Source organism: Helianthus annuus, chromosome 11 (genome assembly GCF_002127325.2).
Source record: "Helianthus annuus cultivar XRQ/B chromosome 11, HanXRQr2.0-SUNRISE, whole genome shotgun sequence".
Lineage (NCBI taxonomy): Eukaryota > Viridiplantae > Streptophyta > Magnoliopsida > Asterales > Asteraceae > Helianthus > Helianthus annuus.
In genome coordinates this window covers 9,294,046-9,314,417 of record NC_035443.2, presented here as the reverse complement: position 1 = coordinate 9,314,417, position 20,372 = coordinate 9,294,046, and the positions used below count along the sequence as shown (strand labels likewise).

Here is a 20,372-nt window from a genome sequence, read left to right as displayed (position 1 = left end):
CATTTATAAACATTGAATATTAATATATTTTTATAATTTTAAAAAATATAGTAACGTAAGTTTTTAACATTTAAAAGAATTAATTAAATTATGTAATCAAGTATTATCTAAAATCTATAAACATTTCAAATATATTTATCAAATGGTATCTATAAACATTTCAAATTTATTTATTAAATGTGTATCAGTTATTTAATTATTTCTGTATAGAATAAAAAGTAAGGATTTTCATAAGGGTAAAATTTAACAACTTTAAAACTAGTTTATTTTAGAAGGGAGTGTGAAAATAAAAGAGGGAGGGGCTGTTTGGCAACATCAACATCTGAATGATTAAGTGCTGAACCAGTAAAAGGTCTAAGGTCTGAACCATTAAGAGCCTATATAATGCTTCACCGTTCAGAAGCAAATGTCTGACCAATTCAGATTAGAGGTCTTAACCATTCAGAGGCAAATGTCTGAACCATTCAGACATCTGCTCGTGAAACAAACAATCTGAACCATTAAGTGCTGAACCAGTAAGAGGTCTGAACCATTAAGAGGTAAACAAACAGTCCCGGCATGTATTCAGCCTACCCATAATGGGTAACTTCACTTAAGGAAAACACATTGGAGAGTTCCTCGTTTATTGACATGTGTCCTTATAAGTTTATTTTTCCTATAATTTTTTTATTTATAAATATAACAATTGATGAATCCTCTTAACAACAGTCCCCGCTTCCAGGTTGCTTTTAACCGTCATCTGCCTGTTCCTAACTACTTCTTCAAAAAGCCATCTTGAATCTCAGCAAAACCCCAAACTCAACCAAATCACCTTACTCCCCTTCAAACTGATCTGGTTTTCCGACTAAATCACAAACCGCAACCACCCATTCACCTTACTACCCTTCAAATTGATCCGATTTTTAGACTAAACCGACCCACTTTTGAAAAACGCCGGCGATCCCCAGCATCGTCGCCAGTCAGTCAACCTCCGTTAGGACTTTTAGTTTGTCATCTTCTTCATCGGGTTCGTTTCCTCAAATGTTCGTACTGTATGGTTTTTTTTGTGTTTTTACCTTATGATTGGTTTTGAGTTAGCGTCTTCTGTTGTAGGTCCGACTGTTTATGTTTGTCAGTTGCCGCTGTTTCTTAGCTTCTTACTCAGGTGCGTTTAGACCGACTATATTTTACCCGCTTTGGTTTGTTGGTTACGGTTGTATCTATGTTATTTTGTATTGTATTATGAACTTGGTTTTAGGAATTTATACGCTTATTAAATTTGAATCAAAAGTAATGAAAGGCTTTGAAGATGAAGATAGTAAAATCACAATGAACCTCTTAGGTAAAGCCTAAATTTAGATGGATAAAGCTTAGGAATAAAATACATCATAAACTGTTAACTCTTAGACTCTTTAGAAGTAATTGTATTTTGCCCTAATTTGTCTTAGAATAGCATCTCTCTATTTTACGCATGTTATAAAAGAAAAAAAAATGCCTGTAAGGTTCAATTTCTATTGTTTTAAAGTTGATGCTTTGTTGTTTGCCAAGACCGTACCTCCAGTCCTCAACTGTGCATGTTGATTATCTTATTGCTTCTTAATAATCTATAGTGACTTGTGAGTTTGTCATCTTATAGGTTGCTGGGTATCGGTTTTGCACATTCTGTTTGGTGATCTTTTCGGTATGTTTGTTTTTTCATATATATGTCATATTTACATTTTTTTTTGTTAATACCTATCGTATATGTGTTGCTCTTATTAATAATATTTTTTTGCCAAAAAAATATTATCTATGAATACATGAGGGACAACGAAGATCGTTGCCAGAGTTCAGGTGCGTTATTCTGCCTATTTTTAACGCTACTTAGCTGTTCTATGATTTCTAGTAGGCAAACATAATAAGGGTTTTTTTCTTGATTTTTGATGTAATTTTGATCTTTTTATTCAGCAATCTTTACTGATTTTGGAGTAATTTCTTGATTTTTGATGTAATTTTGATCATTTTATTCAGCAATCTTTGCTGAGTTTGGAGTAATGATGGCGGTGACTTCGGACTGCAAAGGGGACTCAATGGCAATGAACAATGGCAAATATGTTCGGTTCACACGGAACATTGCCCAAAACCAAGCTAACAACGGAGACAACAACTCATTCACAAGTGCCCTATCCTCTCAAACATCGAGCCAAAGCAGATCAAAGTCTGGTTTCAGAATCGAAGGTAGAATCTAAATTTTTTTAAAAAGACTTTGAAACACCCTTTTAATGCCTAATTTATCTTTTAATATTAGAATTATATTTTTGTATGCCTTTTTTTTCGGTAGATTAAGGCCTCATAGGAAAACGTATGTAATTGTTTCAACTTTTAACACAATCTTAACTACAAGCGTAAAGTAAAACAAGTACGTAAGTGTTTCAGTGTTGCATTTATGTGCTTCTTTAACAACCATTTTGATAGTTTTTGTGTAGAGAAAAAGAAGCAAAGATCGAAAATAAAACCAGGAACTACTTGGATGGGCTAGCGCTGAAGTGTCACATCGAAAAAAAAACTCCGAGGTCAGTTGTTTATGTTTGCCAACGCTTCTTTTTGTTTACAGAATCATAGTGCCTCAATACACCACTAACTTTCTAAAATTCCCTATACCTTCTTTGCAGCTGCTTCCAAAGTGTATACATGGCATTTTGAAACTCCAATGTGCCATGAAAGGAACAACTTCAAGTGACTGAGAATTTTATAACATTACAATGATCTGGAACAGGCTGGATATATGATTCAGAAACATGTTTCAAAAGAGGAAGGCAATTGGATTAACCTACTACAAGCTTCCGACCTTTATGTTTAGTACATCATTTCCTGTTAATAGAAAAATATACCCGCCGTGAAGCGCGGGCGTCATCTACTAGTTAATAAATGAACGTGACAACTTTTAAATTATCTAGTTTTTTTTAACAACCAATGATACTCCTACTTTACTTTATGCCAAGGGATTTTCTAATGGCACACCCCATGTCTATCTGCACACTTTTTCAATTCAATACGCATCGTATAGGCCTATACAATGCGTATTGAAATAAAGTAAAAAACATGGCAGACTGACAGGTGCATGTTATGTCTGGCGGCGGGCTTGATACGCATCGTATAGGCCTATACAATGCGTATCAGACCACTGTTTTTTTGAATTTATTTTTTTTGTGTTGTGTCGAATGCGAACCCGAGAAACGAAAGGGATTTCGAGCAGTTGGTCGATGATATGATAGATAAAGATCTTGACACGATTATTTCCATTTTCAAGTATTATTAAAACCATTCAAGCCCACCAGTCTACAATGTGGTTCCCAATTTGCGGAACATAATCCCAGATTGTCTAAAGAAACGCTTTTATCATGTGTCATGTGGTAAACAAATACCAAGGGTGTATACAAATCTCTATTCGGTCATCTTTCCAAGCTGTTACACACGAATATGTGGTTCCCAATTTGCGGAACATAATCCCAGATTGTCTAAAGAAGCGCTTTTATCATGTGTCATATTAGATGTGTTATGGTGAGATTTTTTGATGTGTGTAAAATGCAACATATAAATCACATCAATTAAGGCATAAAACTAACCCTTTTTTAGTACTAATGTTGGAAAAAGAGTGTTTTTGTCTTCCTTTTGTATTTTCAGGATGAAATGAGCTCAAAATCACAAAAGAAGCAAAAAGACAGCTAATTCTACCATAAATACAAGAAAAAGGAACAAAAGTGGATTGCCCGGACCCTCAACGGCACCTCCCAAGGCAAAGGAGAAGAAACAGAGTCTGAACACGCCCCGTGTCCAGCGAACACGGGGGCGTGCCCAGGAAGCAGCAGAAAAGACAAATCAGTAGAAGCTTCCATTGCCCACCACGGGGCCGTGTCCAGCGAGCACGGGGGCGTGGTGAAAGTACAGCAGACGCATTAATTGTAATTCGCAATTACAATTAATGAGGAGAGAGAGTGTCAGGCGGGCACGGGGCCGTGTCCAGCCTTCTGTTCAGCCTATAAATAGAGGAGCTTGGCTTCATTCTCTCTCATCCCTTGGCACACCACCTCTCTCACACCTCATCCACCACCCACCACCACCATAACACCATCATCCACCACCATCATCCATTGTCCATCGTAGAGTGTGTGAGTCGTCTCGGGATCCAAGATTAATCGTAAGAGTTCTTGACAATCAAGGCCATGTTTGCCTAAGTCTCTTACATCACTTGGTGAAGACAAGTGTTTAGTATAATACTTTTTATTTTTAATCTTTTGCACTTTTTATTTGGTTTTGTATTAATGACTTTAATAACTAGTTACTTATGTTGAAGGTGATCTTTCCTTATCGTTTGTCCGTGGTGTCTTGGCATTATTTTACTGTCTATATAAAATAAAAGATTTTCACCATTCATATCTCCACGGTCTATATGGAGGTATGTTGGCTACCTGGTCGGGGGTTAAGGGAACGGTTTGGTAAGGGTCTTGCCCTTGTTCAGCGTTTAGAGGTCCTGCTTGGGACCTGGGTCAAATTTAGTAGGATCTCCTTCAATGCCCATAGGTATTGGATGGCGGGGATCCAAACTCTTTGACCCCCTCATAAGTTAACTACTATTAATACTATAACCCAGCTATTTAGGACTGTATCCTTGCTGACTCAGACTACTTAGCCGAGGGTAACGTCACCGCCAGAAGCGGGGCCTACCACAATTTGCATTAATAACTTAATTCATTATCTTTCAATAATCCGACCCTTTAGGATTGTATCCTTGCTGACTCAAACTACTGGGTTGAGGGTAACGTCGCCTTCAAAAGAGGGGCCTACTACAATAACTAAGATAATCTCTTAAACAAGTGCAAAAGTGCGAAAATAATCAAAGGTTATACTAATACACGTGTCGGATCCAAGTGATTCATCTTGTCTATCTGTTTTTATTTTATTTTTATTTTCAGCATTTAGTTAGTTTTTATTTTTCTTAGTTTAAAACATTTTTCTAACTTTTTGATTTGATTAGACGTTGAGGATAAACCGGTATTAAAAGCTCTTGTGTCCTTGGACGACCTCGGTATCTTACCAACACTATACTACGTCCACGATGGGTGCACTTGCCCATATGTGTGTTTAGTGTTAGTGAATATCGTGTTTTATAAATTTAAAACTTGGCTAAAAGTGTAAAAAGGGCTTAAATATATATCAAAAATATAACACACTTCACGCACATCAAGTTTTTGGCGCCGCTGCCGGGGACACAAGGATTTTAAGAAAGCTTAAAATCAACGGCCTAATCAGTTTTTCAAAACCTTTTTAAAACGCGCGCATTTTTCTGCATTTTAGTTTAGTTTTGCATTTACAGTAGCCTGAACACGGGGTCGTGCTCGCTGAACACGCCCCCGTGCTGCATATTTTTAGAGTAGATACCCAGATACAGAGTCTGAACACGGGGCCGTGCTCGCTGAACACGCCCCCGTGCTCAACGTGACCAGTAACTTTAATTAAAACGCCCAGATACAGACCCTGAACACGGGGCCGTGTTCACCCAACACGGGGCCGTGTCCAGCTTCTGTTTCCGTCTTTATCTTTTGTTTTCTGGTCCCGAGACTCAGTTGTGGTCTGTTGAGTGATTCTTATGGATCAATACTCAAGAGGTTACAACTACACCTATGATGAGGATGATTATAGGGGTAATTATTGTACTAGTTGTCGTAACACACGCTCGGTTCAATATAATACTTCATATCAACCATCCAATTCATACAACTACTATGAGGAGCCCAGGTACGAGCCATCAACTTCATACACATCCTATGAAGACCAAAGGTATGAACCTCCTCCCTCATACTCATATTTTGATGAACCAAGGTATGAGCCTTCATACTCATACTTTGAAGACTCAACATATGAGCCACCACCTTCATACTCTTATTATGAGGAACCATGGCGTGAACAACCCACCTCATATGAGTACTATGAAGAACAAAGTTTCGACCCTTATCCATCATATACTTACAATGAAGAACAATGGTGTGAACCATCTACTTCATATGAGTACTATGAGGAGCCAAGGATCGAACAACCGGATTCAAGCTTTGAGGATCCAAATTCTTTCAATCTCACCGAAGTAACTAATAGGATATTAGAACACATTAAAACTATGGAACGTTGCATAAAAGAATCTCGCGCAAGGGAAGAGGAATCCCGCACAAGAGAAGAGCTAAAAAATGATAATAACGTAGAGATAGTTGAAAGTGTAAAAATGGAAGAACAAGAAAGTGAAAAACCGACACATGAGTTAAACAACGAAAATGGTGAGTCCGATAATGTTAAAATTCAAGAAGAGTCTAGTTTTGAAGAAATTAACCTCTTGTCACCTACTTTCGAAAACCATTGTTTAATAACCCCTCATGCTAAGTTTTTAAAAGAGTTAAACACTAGTGCTAAAATCAAAGACTTAGTAAGTGTTAAGTTAACTAATGATCAAACCTCGCTAATAAAAGAAGACCCTTTTGAAATTAACATTACACCGGTTCCATGTTTCTTTCAAAATTCCTTTATTAGTAATATCACCATTGATAAAGATCTTTGCGTTAACATAATGCCTAACTATATTTTTGAAAAATTAAGTGTTAGTGATTTTACTCCACTTCAAATACCCATTTTTCTATCCAATCGGAAAGTAATAAAATCAATCGGTGTAGTTGAAGATGTTTTGGTTCAAACAAATCAAATGGTAATCCCAACCGACTTCGTCATCCTAGATGACGCCCCCTTAGTCTTGGGAAAACCTTTTGTACAAACTCATGGAGCTTTGAAAAACCGGAAATTCAACAATCTACCTCTTCAATTAGGGGCATTCAAAAGGAGCATAGATCTTGAGCGCTCAATGAAATATCCTTTTGGCAACAATGACCCCCTAATTGAAGATGAAGCTGAACCACCCGATACAACCAACGAAGAGGACCACTTTGTCGAGGAAGAGATAGCCATAGAACAAACTTTTAAGGTTCTTGATCTAGACGAGCCACAAAATAAGGTGTCTTCTAAAGACCCACCCATTGAGCTCAAAGAACTTCCTAAAGGTTTGGAATATGCTTTCCTAGGCAAAGAAGGTAGTTTACCCGTAATTATTTCATCTAAATTAAGTAATATAGAAAAAGAGAAATTAGTTAACCTACTTAAAAAACACAAAAACGCGATCGCTTGGAAGCTTGTAGATATTAAAGGAATAAGCCCTTCCATGTGCACGCACAAAATTTTAATGAATGATGACTACAAGACGGTAATTCAACCACAACGAAGAGTGAACCCCAATGTTCAAGAAGTGGTTAAGAGTGAAGTCATCAAACTACTCGACGCCGGACTAATCTACCCTATCTCCGATAGCCCGTGGGTAAGTCCAGTTCAAGTAGTCCCAAAGAAAGGAGGTATGACGGTAATAACTGACGAGAAAAATGAATTAATACCAACGAGAACCGTCACAGGATGGAGAGTCTGTATAGATTATAGGCGATTAAATGAAGCGACTAGGAAAGACCACTTTCCTTTACCCTTCATTGATCAAATGTTAGAAAGATTATCCGGTCATAAATTTTATTGTTTCTTAGATGGTTTTTCAGGTTACTTTCAAATACCGATAGCACCAGAAGACCAAGAGAAAACAACTTTCACATGTCCCTACGGAACTTTTGCATATCGACGCATGCCATTCGGTCTATGTAATGCGCCTGCAACATTCCAACGTTGTATGGTCGCCATTTTCCATGATATGATCGAAAAGACAATGGAAGTCTTCATGGATGACTTTTCCATCTTTGGAGACTCATATGACCAATGCCTCGATAATCTTGAACGAATGCTATCCCGATGTGAGGAAACTAACCTCGCCCTTAACTGGGAAAAATGCCATTTCATGGTAACAGAGGGAATAGTACTCGGTCACAAAATCTCAAGCGAAGGAATGGAAGTTGATCGAGCAAAAATAGAGACTATTTCTCGATTACCTCCTCCATCCTCCGTGCGAGCAATCAGAAGTTTCCTAGGACATGCCGGATTTTATAGAAGGTTTATCAAAGACTTTTCAAAAATTTCAAGGCCTCTAACAAAATTACTTGAAAAAGATGCACCCTTCATCTTTGACAAGGAATGCAATCAAGCATTTCTAACCCTCAAGGAAATGCTAGTCAATGCACCTATCATGATAGCGCCAGATTGGAAATTTCCTTTCGAAATCATGTGCGATGCAAGTGACTTCGCTGTTGGAGCAGTCTTGGGACAAAGAAAAGAAAAACATTTCCACCCAATCTATTATGCTAGTAAAACTCTTAATGATGCGCAAGAAAATTATACAACTACAGAAAAAGAATTACTAGCGGTGGTATTTGCTTTTGATAAATTTCGTTCTTATCTTGTTCTTTCTAAAACAATAGTCTATACAGACCATGCAGCCATCAGGTACCTCTTCAAGAAGCAAGACGCAAAACCCCGTTTGATAAGATGGATTCTACTCCTCCAAGAATTCGACATTGAAATCAAGGACAAAAGAGGAGCAGAAAACACTGCTGCAGATCATCTCTCACGCTTAGAAGACCCAGCTTTGGAGACAACCAGGGACGAGCAAATCAACGAGAAATTTCCCACGGAATCCTTGGAAATGATGGAGAGTAGACAAGAACCATGGTATGCCGACTACGCTAATTTCTTAGATAGCGGTGTAGTCACCAAAGGATGGCCACATCATCAAAGAAAGAAATTCTTTGCTGATGTAAAGCATTACTTTTGGGAAGACCCCTATCTTTTCAAAATGTGTGCCGACCAGCTCATCCGAAGGTGTGTCTATGGTAATGAAGCACGAAGAATTCTCCATCATTGTCATGAAGGTCCATACGGAGGACATCATGGTGCCGCAAGTACCGCACGAAAGGTATTTGATTCAGGATTTTACTGGCCGACCATTTACAAGGATGCACAAAACCTTGTAAAGACATGTGATGCATGCCAAAGATCAGGTAATATTTCTTCCAAAAACGAAATGCCTCAAAATGGCATTCTCGTCTGTGAAATCTTTGATGTGTGGGGACTCGATTTCATGGGACCTTTCCCACCTTCAAAGGGAAACAAATATATACTTGTGGCAGTCGATTACTTGTCTAAATGGGCTGAGGCCGAGGCTCTTCCAACAAATGATGGAAGAGTAGTGGTAAAATTTCTGAAAAAGCTGTTCTCTCGTTTCGGGAAACCAAAAGCTTTGATAAGTGATAGAGGTACCCATTTTTGCAATCATCAACTCGAAAAAATATTAACAAGGTATGGGGTCTATCACCGGGTCTCAACGGCATATCATCCTCAAACAAATGGGCAAGCCGAAGTGACTAATCGAGGTTTAAAACGAATACTTGAAAAAACCGTAGGAATAAATAAAAAAGAATGGGCCGACAAATTAGACGACGCTTTATGGGCTTTTCGAACTGCTTATAAAACCACTATAGGCACGACCCCATATAAACTCGTCTATGGAAAAAGTTGTCACTTGCCAGTAGAAATAGCTCACAAAGCCTACTGGGCAATAAAAAACGTAAACTTAGATTTGGAAAATGCCGGTAAAAATCGATTTTGTCAATTAAACGAATTAGACGAACTTAGGAATTATGCATATTCTAACTCCGAAATTTATAAAGAAAGAATGAAAAATTTGCATGATAAATATATTAAATCTAATGAATTTCGGGTTGGAGACCAAGTTCTATTGTTTAACTCACGACTTCGATTATTTCCTGGTAAGTTAAAATCTAGGTGGTCAGGACCTTTTTCCGTCACCCATGTTTTTCCACACGGTGCAGTAGAAATTAAAACTCGAAATGGGACACCATTTAAAGTCAATGGCCAACGGCTGAAACTCTACCGAGGATCCATTGAGGATGAGGAAGAGGAGATCTCACTTCAAACGGTTAACGAATAAACTCATACCCGACATGTTACAGGTAAGTGTACGTTTAAAAAAAAAAACCGGTAAATCTTCTAACCATTTTTCGGAAATAACGGGCATGCACACGAGCACAAAAAAAAAAAAAAAATTTCAAAAACTTTGCCCGGCACGGGGCCGTGTCCGCTGGACACGGGGCCGTGTCGAGGCGACTGTCGGGATAAAACCCTCTTTTCTTATCAGTTACACCATTCCACACGCCCCGTTTAGCCGAAAACTCTCTGGTTCGAGGCGATTTTCTGCAGTTTTTCTACGTCACCACCAAATCTAACAACGTCAAGGTATGATTCTATCCTCATTAGTAGTTAGATTAGTTACTTGCATGTAGTTAAAACATCAAAAATTGGGGAAAAATCTAGGGTTCTTCATGTTCATCCGGATCGAACTCAAAATTTTTGATGAAATTTGTTAGTAGTAGTTTAGATTAGTGTAGTAGAAAGTAACTAGGCAAGTATTGTTGATAGATTTGTCCGATTTCCAAATAAAACCCCAAACCCTTGTTCTTGAACCGAAAAACACGAAATTGAAAGGGTAAACGGTTTGTTTTGAAAAAAATGACACTTAGGGTTTCATTTTCGGGGGAAACCGCTACTATTGTGCTAAAAATTTTCAGGTTTTCGAAACCGGGACGAAAAATGGAATTTTTGGGTTACAGACGCCTGGACACGGGGCCGTGTCCGCTGAACACGGGGCCGTGTCCAGCCCACTGTTTGCAGTTTCACTTTAATTTTCCTGGTTTCGTACTAACTTTTCATGTATTCTTTTCAGATGTCGAAATTCACAAGGTTTGGCGCAAATGAACTGGATGCTAGGGCACGGTACGAGGTTCTACAAACACGACCGGAAGAGTACCCAAGGCGGGCGTGTACTGATTTGCTAACCATGGTGAACCAACTTGACCGCTTCAACAACATTGTGAGGGGTCCACTGCATGCCGCATTGACCACCCGACTACGGTCGGTACATCAATGCACGATGGAGTTCTATAGCACCTTCATTTTCAACTCGAGGCGCGAACCGTTTGATCATGACGCGGTTGAATTTCGATGTGGAGGGACCACGTTTAGAACCTCCATGGCACAGTTTGGAGCCATCATTGGGCTATATAGTGAAGAAGAAGCGGGGAATGAAGAGAATACAGGGGGGTTACGAGACTTGGATGCAACCGAACGCTAAGCCGCATGGGCTCAAATAGGTGAAGGAATCTACAACCCAAGCAGCACCAAAAGCACCAAACTGAGGGACCCGTTATACCGCTACATCCACAGGCTCCTCACGTACTCGCTGAACCAACGCCATGACAGTAGTGGCGTTGTTGGGTTGAAAGATTTGGTTGTCCTTCACTGCATCCACAACCAGAAGTCTCTAGATGTTCCTTACCTCCTACTGCGAAACATGCACTTGAACCACCTTGCTCATGCTCCTACACCGATCTTCTTCGGAGGATGGGTGTACCGTCTTTTCAAGCACTTCACGAATATCCCAAGGTCCTTCGAAAGGAGTCCATGGTCGGGCCGGGTCGATTATCACATTTGCCGAGCCATGAACTTGCTTTATGAAGCGGAGGACGGGACGGTGAGCTTTCAAAGGACGCAAGGCTATGCATGGAACCCGCAGGAGGCTCTAGTTCTTCATGCACCACATCCCCATTTTCAGTATCCACCCGAAGGCGATGCGGGCCAATCCTCCTCTCAAGGAGGTGGTTTTCCTAACTTTCAAAGTTTACATGATCTTTTGCAGGAAAACCTCATGTGCTCAAGGAACACCTACAACCTCGCCAACAACACACACCACCGGGTTGGAGCTATCGAACGCAACATTAACGATATACAAGATGATATCGGTAGCATCCGGGAGTACATGGCGAGGCAAGGGGGTGGAGGTGATGGTAGTGATGAAGACATGGAGTAGGAGGCTTGGAGGAACAAGGGGCTGGCTGGTGATGAGCCCACAGGTTTGAATGCCCTTCTTATCTATCAAACAATTCATGGCCTGCGTGCCATTTGTCGAACAATTTACTTTCCCTAACTATTTTTATCTTTATTTTGTTTTTACTTTATGTTTGGATAATGTTTAACAATGGTAATTTAGGATGGTTTGTGCTTGGTTGGTTGGTATTAAGTGATTAAACAGGTGCAATGCAAGGGTTAGAGTGCTAAACATTAGCACTTGCAGCCCCAGGATGGAGAAACCGGGAGAAAAACCTATTTTTCGGGCTAACAGACTGTCCACACGGGGACGTGTCCAGCCGACACGCCCCCGTGTCCATCTCCCAGATCTGCTGTTTGGCTACTGACCTGCAATTTTTTGCCCGACACGTGGCCGTGTTCACCCGACACGCCCCCGTGTTCACCTTCTGTAAGTTTTCGTTACTGGCAGTTCACCACGGGGCCGTGTCCGCTGAACACGGGGCCGTGTCCAGACTGCCAGCAACATAAATCTTTGCTTTTTAAACACACTTTTATACATTCTAATCAACCAAAAACTTTATTTTTGGACACATTGAGGACAATGTGTAATTTAAGTGTGGGGGGGGATGCTAAAACCTTGAAATTTTGCAAAATCCTAAACACAAGCCTTACACAAAACTCTATTGGAACCGCTAAACACCCCAAATTTTTTCAAAAACTTTTTCATTTTTTTTATTTACTTGTCTTAGTTTAAGTTGGGAATAACAAGCTCTAAAAAGGTTATGTTTTTACAAGTTTACAACCGATAGCGTCGTGATAAAAAAGGAACCAACATAAGAAAATTATGAAACGGCATAACAAGTCTAGTTTAAAAGTCGATTATATATGCTTGGTCACATTAAAAACCCATTCCCACAAAAGTGAGTTTTGAGCCTTTATTGAGCATAAAAATACACATATTTAGATTAAATGCTCATTTTTCGTTTCTTGTGTGAATAGCCGCTCGGTCCTTACAAATCTAGAACTTGCCACGACGATACATTCCCGGTCCTTACCAACTTAAACCCAAGTAAGTAAATGATGGAGGCATTAGGACTAACCATTTTTCTTTCAAAACCATTATTTTTCATTTTTTTTACCTACCCAAAATCCCCCTAGATAGCCCCTTTGAGCCTAAACCTTTCATTTCATTACCCCAAAACCCTTTTTACCCACCAAAAACCTTTTTATTTATTTTTTTTAGTAACAAGTTCGCTTTTTCGTAAACCCACCTTTTTATGTGACGGCGAAAAAAAAAAATATATATATATGATGAAGTCAAAAACAAACAAAAGCTATAAAAGCTTGTTTGGAGAAATACTTCAAAATAAAAAGTCACTAAAAAAAAGGTACTTCACGAAAACCAACGCTTGTTACGATTTTCGCCCTTTTTACTAACCACTAACCAACCACCCACCTTTAAACCCAAGCCTTCACCCAAAAAGTCCTCTTGATATTTACAAAGGTAAAAAGTTAAAAAAGGAGGAGGATTGATTGCTTGGCAAGCCTATGGAAAGACGTAAGTTCCGTGCCGCTCTCGAGTGATTCACTAAAATATACACCTTCGGCCGAGTGTTGAGTGATCTCCCGTGAGGTATGTGAACTTGTATATAAATGGAATTTTAATAAGACATGCTATGCCCAAATAAGTAATTTATCTTATGAAAAGTTCAAAATAAATCATAACGAATAGGATTGTAAATAAATAAAAATAAAGCCGATAAAAACCTTGGATTCCCGACACTCTAGGACAAGCTAAAAAACTTCTCTTCTACCTATTCCATTTGGGAGTGTAAGCCACATTTAAAGAGTTTTGCTTGAGGACAAGCAAAAGTTCAAGTGTGGGGGTATTTGATGTGTGTAAAATGCAACATATAAATCACATCAATTAAGGCATAAAACTAACCCTTTTTTAGTACTAATGTTGGAAAAAGAGTGTTTTTGTCTTCCTTTTGTATTTTCAGGATGAAATGAGCTCAAAATCACAAAAGAAGCAAAAAGACAGCTAATTCTACCATAAATACAAGAAAAAGGAACAAAAGTGGATTGCCCGGACCCTCAACGGCACCTCCCAAGGCAAAGGAGAAGAAACAGAGTCTGAACACGCCCCGTGTCCAGCGAACACGGGGGCGTGCCCAGGAAGCAGCAGAAAAGACAAATCAGTAGAAGCTTCCATTGCCCACCACGGGGCCGTGTCCAGCGAGCACGGGGGCGTGGTGAAAGTACAGCAGGCGCATTAATTGTAATTCGCAATTACAATTAATGAGGAGAGAGAGTGTCAGGCGGGCACGGGGCCGTGTCCAGCGGACACGGGGCCGTGTCCAGCCTTCTGTTCAGCCTATAAATAGAGGAGCTTGGCTTCATTCTCTCTCATCCCTTGGCACACCACCTCTCTCACACCTCATCCACCACCCACCACCACCATAACACCATCATCCACCACCATCATCCATTGTCCATCGTAGAGTGTGTGAGTCGTCTCGGGATCCAAGATTGATCGTAAGAGTTCTTGACAATCAAGGCCATGTTTGTCTAAGTCTCTTACATCACTTGGTGAAGACAAGTGTTTAGTATAATACTTTTTATTTTTAATCTTTTGCACTTTTTATTTGGTTTTGTATTAATGACTTTAATAACTAGTTACTTATGTTGAAGGTGATCTTTCCTTATCGTTTGTCCGTGGTGTCTTGGCATTATTTTACTGTCTATATAAAATAAAAGATTTTCACCATTCATATCTCCACGGTCTATATGGAGGTATGTTGGCTACCTGGTCGGGGGTTAAGGGAACGGTTTGGTAAGGGTCTTGCCCTTGTTCAGCGTTTAGAGGTCCTGCTTGGGGCCTGGGTCAAATTTAGTAGGATCTCCTTCAATGCCCATAGGTATTGGATGGCGGGGATCCAAACTCTTTGACCCCCTCATAAGTTAACTACTATTAATACTATAACCCAGCTATTTAGGACTGTATCCTTGCTGACTCAGACTACTTAGCCGAGGGTAACGTCACCGCCAGAAGCGGGGCCTACCACAATTTGCATTAATAACTTAATTCATTATCTTTCAATAATCCGACCCTTTAGGATTGTATCCTTGCTGACTCAAACTACTGGGTTGAGGGTAACGTCGCCTTCAAAAGAGGGGCCTACTACAATAACTAAGATAATCTCTTAAACAAGTGCAAAAGTGCGAAAATAATCAAAGGTTATACTAATACATGTGTCGGATCCAAGTGATTCATCTTGTCTATCTGTTTTTATTTTATTTTTATTTTCAGCATTTAGTTAGTTTTTATTTTTCTTAGTTTAAAACATTTTTCTAACTTTTTGATTTGATTAGACGTTGAGGATAAACCGGTATTAAAAGCTCTTGTGTCCTTGGACGACCTCGGTATCTTACCAACACTATACTACGTCCACGATGGGTGCACTTGCCCATATGTGTGTTTAGTGTTAGTGAATATCGTGTTTTATAAATTTAAAACTTGGCTAAAAGTGTAAAAAGGGCTTAAATATATATCAAAAATATAACACACTTCACGCACATCATTTTTCAAGTTTGCACAGTGGGAGAAAAGACTAGCACCTCTGTCAGTATTATCCTTTAAATTCGCATAAACATATATTCGTTTCATAACATCCTCCTATAAATCAACCACAACTCACCCGATACGTCTTCTATGATGATTCGAAACATTCACGAAACACAATGGACTCAGACTCATACTACTCTAATATGACACATGATAAAAGCGCTTCTTTAGACAATTTGGGATTATGTTCCATTTTATGACACATGATACGACACGCTTACCTTAATCACATCTTCCATGGAGTCACAGATCCGACAATAGGTCCCATGGATCTTATGCCCACCCGAGACCGACCTCTGGATCACACATGATAAAAGCGCTTCTTTAGACAATTTGGGATTATGTTCCGTTTTATGACACATGATACGACAAGCTTACCTTAATCACATCTTCCATGGAGTCACAGATCCGACAATAGGGCCCACGGATCTTATGCCCACCCGAGACCGACCTCTGGATCACACATGATAAAAGTGTTTCTTTAGACAATCTGGGATTATGTTCCGTTTTATGACACATGATACGACATGCTTACCTTAATCACATCTTCCATGGAGTCACATATCCGACAATAGGGCCCACGGATCTTTCTTCAAGATTTACGTCTGATGTCCAAGTTTGATCACATTTGACTTCATCTGCGCCAGTCCAATGACTTTCTTGGTTCAATAATCCGTTCAATTTCGAGAAACGAAAGGGATTTCGAGTAGTTGGTTCAATAATCCGTTCAATATCAGCGTTGTTTATCACCCTGTGTGAGCATTGGAAGCCCGACAAATAGTCTTGCAATTACATCTTCAATCGAGACCGCATTATTAATTATAATGAAGCAATGAAGATTGAATATGCAAAACCGCAACCGTTTTTTACTATGGAAACGGTGGCTATGGGAAATACAAACCTGACACGAACCATAATGGACTCAGACTCATACTACCCTTGTCGTTCCGTATTTTCTCCTTTTCTAATTCTCGAAGAATCTCGTACGTATGACACATAATAAAAGCGCTTCTCTAGACAATCTGGGATTATGTTCCGTTTTATTACAATCGTGAGTTGGTCAAACCTTTCTAAAAGTAGAAAAAAATAAAACAGAAGAAAGTGTTCATCTTATTACCAAGCATGTCATCTGAAACAATTAACATGACATTTTTAAAAGGGAGAATCTATTGGAACACCTGATTGAGAGAAACTTCTTCGATCTAACTGCCGATATCTCATCCTTCTGTTGTTCAGTACTTTCGAGACGATTCAAGTGAGTCCTATGAAGCAAGTGTCTGTCTACAAATTCCAACAAATTATGGGTTAATAGATTCCGAAGCTGTTATTTCAGTTATTTCTGTTGATTAAGTACTTCAAGGCATGTCTGTTTGTGTGATTTACAAAAATAAGGATGCATTCCACGGTAAACGATGCAGCTGATGAAACCGAAGCTGTTATTTCTGTTGTTCAGTACTTCTGAGACGATTCAAGTGAGTCCTATGAAGCAAGTGTCTGTCTATTCAATTGAGAGGAAAGATGACCGAATAGAGATCTGAACCAACCGAAATCCATAAATTCCAACAAATTGTGTACGTTAAATACCGTTCACCACTTTTAACGTATTTTAACGTATTTTAGTTGGTTTCAAATATACCCAAAGTAGTTGGTCACGCTCTTAAACTCTGAATCCTAACACGTTCACGCAACTCCCTCAAACCCCGCAACCTACTAGTTTATTTCAACTTCAACAAATTCAATTTCAACAACAGTAGCAGCAACAACTTAAAACGCTCCAACAAAGCCAAAGTCGGCCTATTCATACGAAAGTCCAATCACAACCGACACCCAATACCCATTCGTTAGACGATTTGGATGACATTGACGTTGTATCTGGAACCCAACCTCAAAGTTCTAAGTAAACATCTAAAAAAAGCGTTCAAAGAGGCCGGAACAAGATAATTTAACCACCGGTAGAGGTCAAACTTGAACATCGATCGAAGAGATGGCGTTGGCAAGGGCGTGGACCAATATGTCTACGTGTCTGATCGTAGGTATGTTATACTTTTTATTTATACCAAAATAATATTTTATTCAAGATAAAACAACATTTATTTACACCTTGATATTTTTTTTTGTAGGTGATAATCAAAAGTCTGGTAGTTTTTTGAAGGAGGGATTGCAACAAATTTCATGCTTTGATGCAAAAAGAACCGTACCGAGAAGTGAACTCAATCGGCTCAAAGTATCGAGTGATGAATAAGAAGATATCGGCGTTTTGTGGTTACTACAACAATGCTCATTCGAATCGGCCAAGTGGACCGAGTGATGAAACGGTTTTTGCCATAGCTATGTCAAAATACCATACGAAAGAACATAGTGCATTCACATACGTAGGGGCTTGGGAAATCTTTAAAAATTGTCCCAAGTGGGCGCCAGTTCCTAATGAGGTGGCAAGAGCAAAGAGGTCTAAAACATTCGAGTCGATAGAGCATAGTGCCGGTGATTCGGATGTGCGTTGCCATATTAATATTAATGACGAACCCGAGTTTGACAATGAAGTGACGGATTCCGGAATTGAAGCGCCCAAACGGTAGAGATAAAGCAAAAAAGGAAGCGACGGCTAAAAAGAAAGAGGCATCGACAAAAGATGAAACTCCGGGTGAAACGAAGGTGGATAAGTTGATAAGCAAGCTCACCGAATTTAACAAAATACAAGCGGCGAGACTTAAGTTGAAAGAAAAAGAAATGCAAGAAGCGGCCGATCGTGAAGATTTTAAGCTAATGGCGACAAGCATCGACTCACTCCCGGAAAAAAGATAAAGAAGTGTTGCAAAAAATGAAGGCGAAAATTGCTCAAAAATGGGGTCTTTAAATTATGTCGTTTTCATTTTTTATATTTTCTAGTTTTCGTCTTTTATTTATGTCGCTGTCGTTTTTTATATTTTCTAGTTGTAACAAAATTGATTTAGTTTCATATCTTATGGATTAAATTACTTTTTTTCAATTTTTGGACAACTCTGTTATAGATCTCTCATGTAATTTGGGCTAAATCGGTTATATTATTTGTACCTACAGTAGCAAAGAAAAAGAAGAAACATGTTATCCCACCACCATGGCATCACCAACTTCTTCTGACGAGATCAACGAATTTTTTTGAAGGCATCACCAACTTCTTCCGACGAGATCAACGAATTTTTTTGAATGTGGTTATGGAAACGACACAAATTATTATAGAGGAGAAAGAAACCTCGTCCAAACGGAGAAAACAACAACAATGTTTAAATAGGTATCGTGAAGGTATTTTTTCGTGCATTATATTTTTTGAAGTGTCGTTTATCTCTTAGTGTAATTTATATTTTTGTAAAATATGTAGGTACCCACGATAGGTTGATGGCCGATTACTTTGCCGAAAACCCGGTATGCACGAATGAAATGTTTAGGCGTCGTTTCCGAGTGAGCCGTCGTCTTTTCTTATGTATAGCCAACGATTTGGCTAATTATGACCCATATTTCACATTAAGATGGGATGCTACAGGTAAAAGGGGATTTACCACTTTACAAAAGTGTACGTCGGCAATTCGCCAATTGGCTTACGATACAAGTAGCGACATGTGGGATGAATATTTGAAGATGTATGATAGAACTTCACGAGAGAGTTTGTATCAATTTTGCAAAGGGGTGGTTAAGCTATACAACACGAAGTACTTACGAAGGCTAACAAAAAATGACATCATAAAGTTGTACCAGGCACACGAAAGTAAACATGCTTTTCCTTGAATGCTTGGTAGCATAGATTGTATGCATTGGCCTTGGCGTAATTGCCCTAATTCATGGCGAGGTCAATTTACTCGAGGTGATCATGGTCATCCCACATTAATTCTAGAAGTCGTGGCATCAAATGATCTTTGAGTTTGGCATGCTTTCTTTGGTGTTCCTGGTTCGAATAACGACATTAACATTCTTGGTCAGTCAGATGTTTTCAATGATATCATTAATGATACGGGGCCTGATTCTAGGTTTTCGGTTTCAGGAGTAGAATACAAGCACGGGTATTATCTAGCTATACACAACGATTGTTAAAACTATACCGTATCCAGAAGATGAAAAAAGAAAGAAATTTGCAAAATGTCAAGAATCTGCTAGGAAAGATGTTGAGCGTCTATTTGGGGCTCTACAAAAAAATGGCATATAGTTGCAAACCCAGCACGAGCACTTGAACTGAAAACATTGAGAATTGTATGTATGCTTGTATCTTGCGCAATAACATGATTATCGAAGACGAAGGTAACGCCATATGTGAATATGAGCCTAACAACATTCATGAGAATGTTGTACCAGTTGATGAAGGGCAACAAGAATCTAACATGTGGGCGTTATACAACGAGACTATGCATAACCATCTTCATTCGGATTTGATTGAACATGTTTGGCAATTTGGCCGGGTTAACAACAACGAGTAGTTTTTTTTTCTTAATTTATAATATGTAGTTTAAATTTTGATGTTATTTTTTTATTAATTTGAATGTTATGTAGTTTTATTACTAAAATTTATTTAATTTTATTTGTTGTTTGTTTAAGATAAATAAAATATATTTCACATAAAAAAAAGGTGGATAGTGGTTTGGGTCATGACCACACCTTTAGGTTAGTGATTTTGGATGGTGAATTAGAGGGCGATCACATGACGCTAACGTAGAGGATCATGGTGGTTATAAGGGTCGTGACCACACCGACCACACCCTATAGGGTGTGGTCATGGCCCTTATGACCACCATGACCCTCCACGTTAGTGTCATGTCATCCACCTCTAATCCACCATCCAAAACCACTATCATAATGGTGTGGTCATGACCTAAACCACTAGCCCCTTAGGCTATAGGGTGTGGTCATGACCCTC

General features: G+C 39.1%; 1 long non-coding RNA gene across 1 annotated transcript; it reads left to right on the top strand.

Annotated features, from left to right (window-relative positions):
* The first annotated feature begins 717 nt into the window (after positions 1-717).
* LOC118483870 lies at positions 718-2,999 on the top strand. The gene is made up of 6 exons (XR_004871983.1): positions 718-1,006; positions 1,093-1,144; positions 1,616-1,812; positions 1,990-2,196; positions 2,434-2,531; positions 2,631-2,999. It is a non-coding gene; the product is annotated as an uncharacterized LOC118483870 (long non-coding RNA).
* The last annotated feature ends 17,373 nt before the right edge of the window (positions 3,000-20,372 follow it).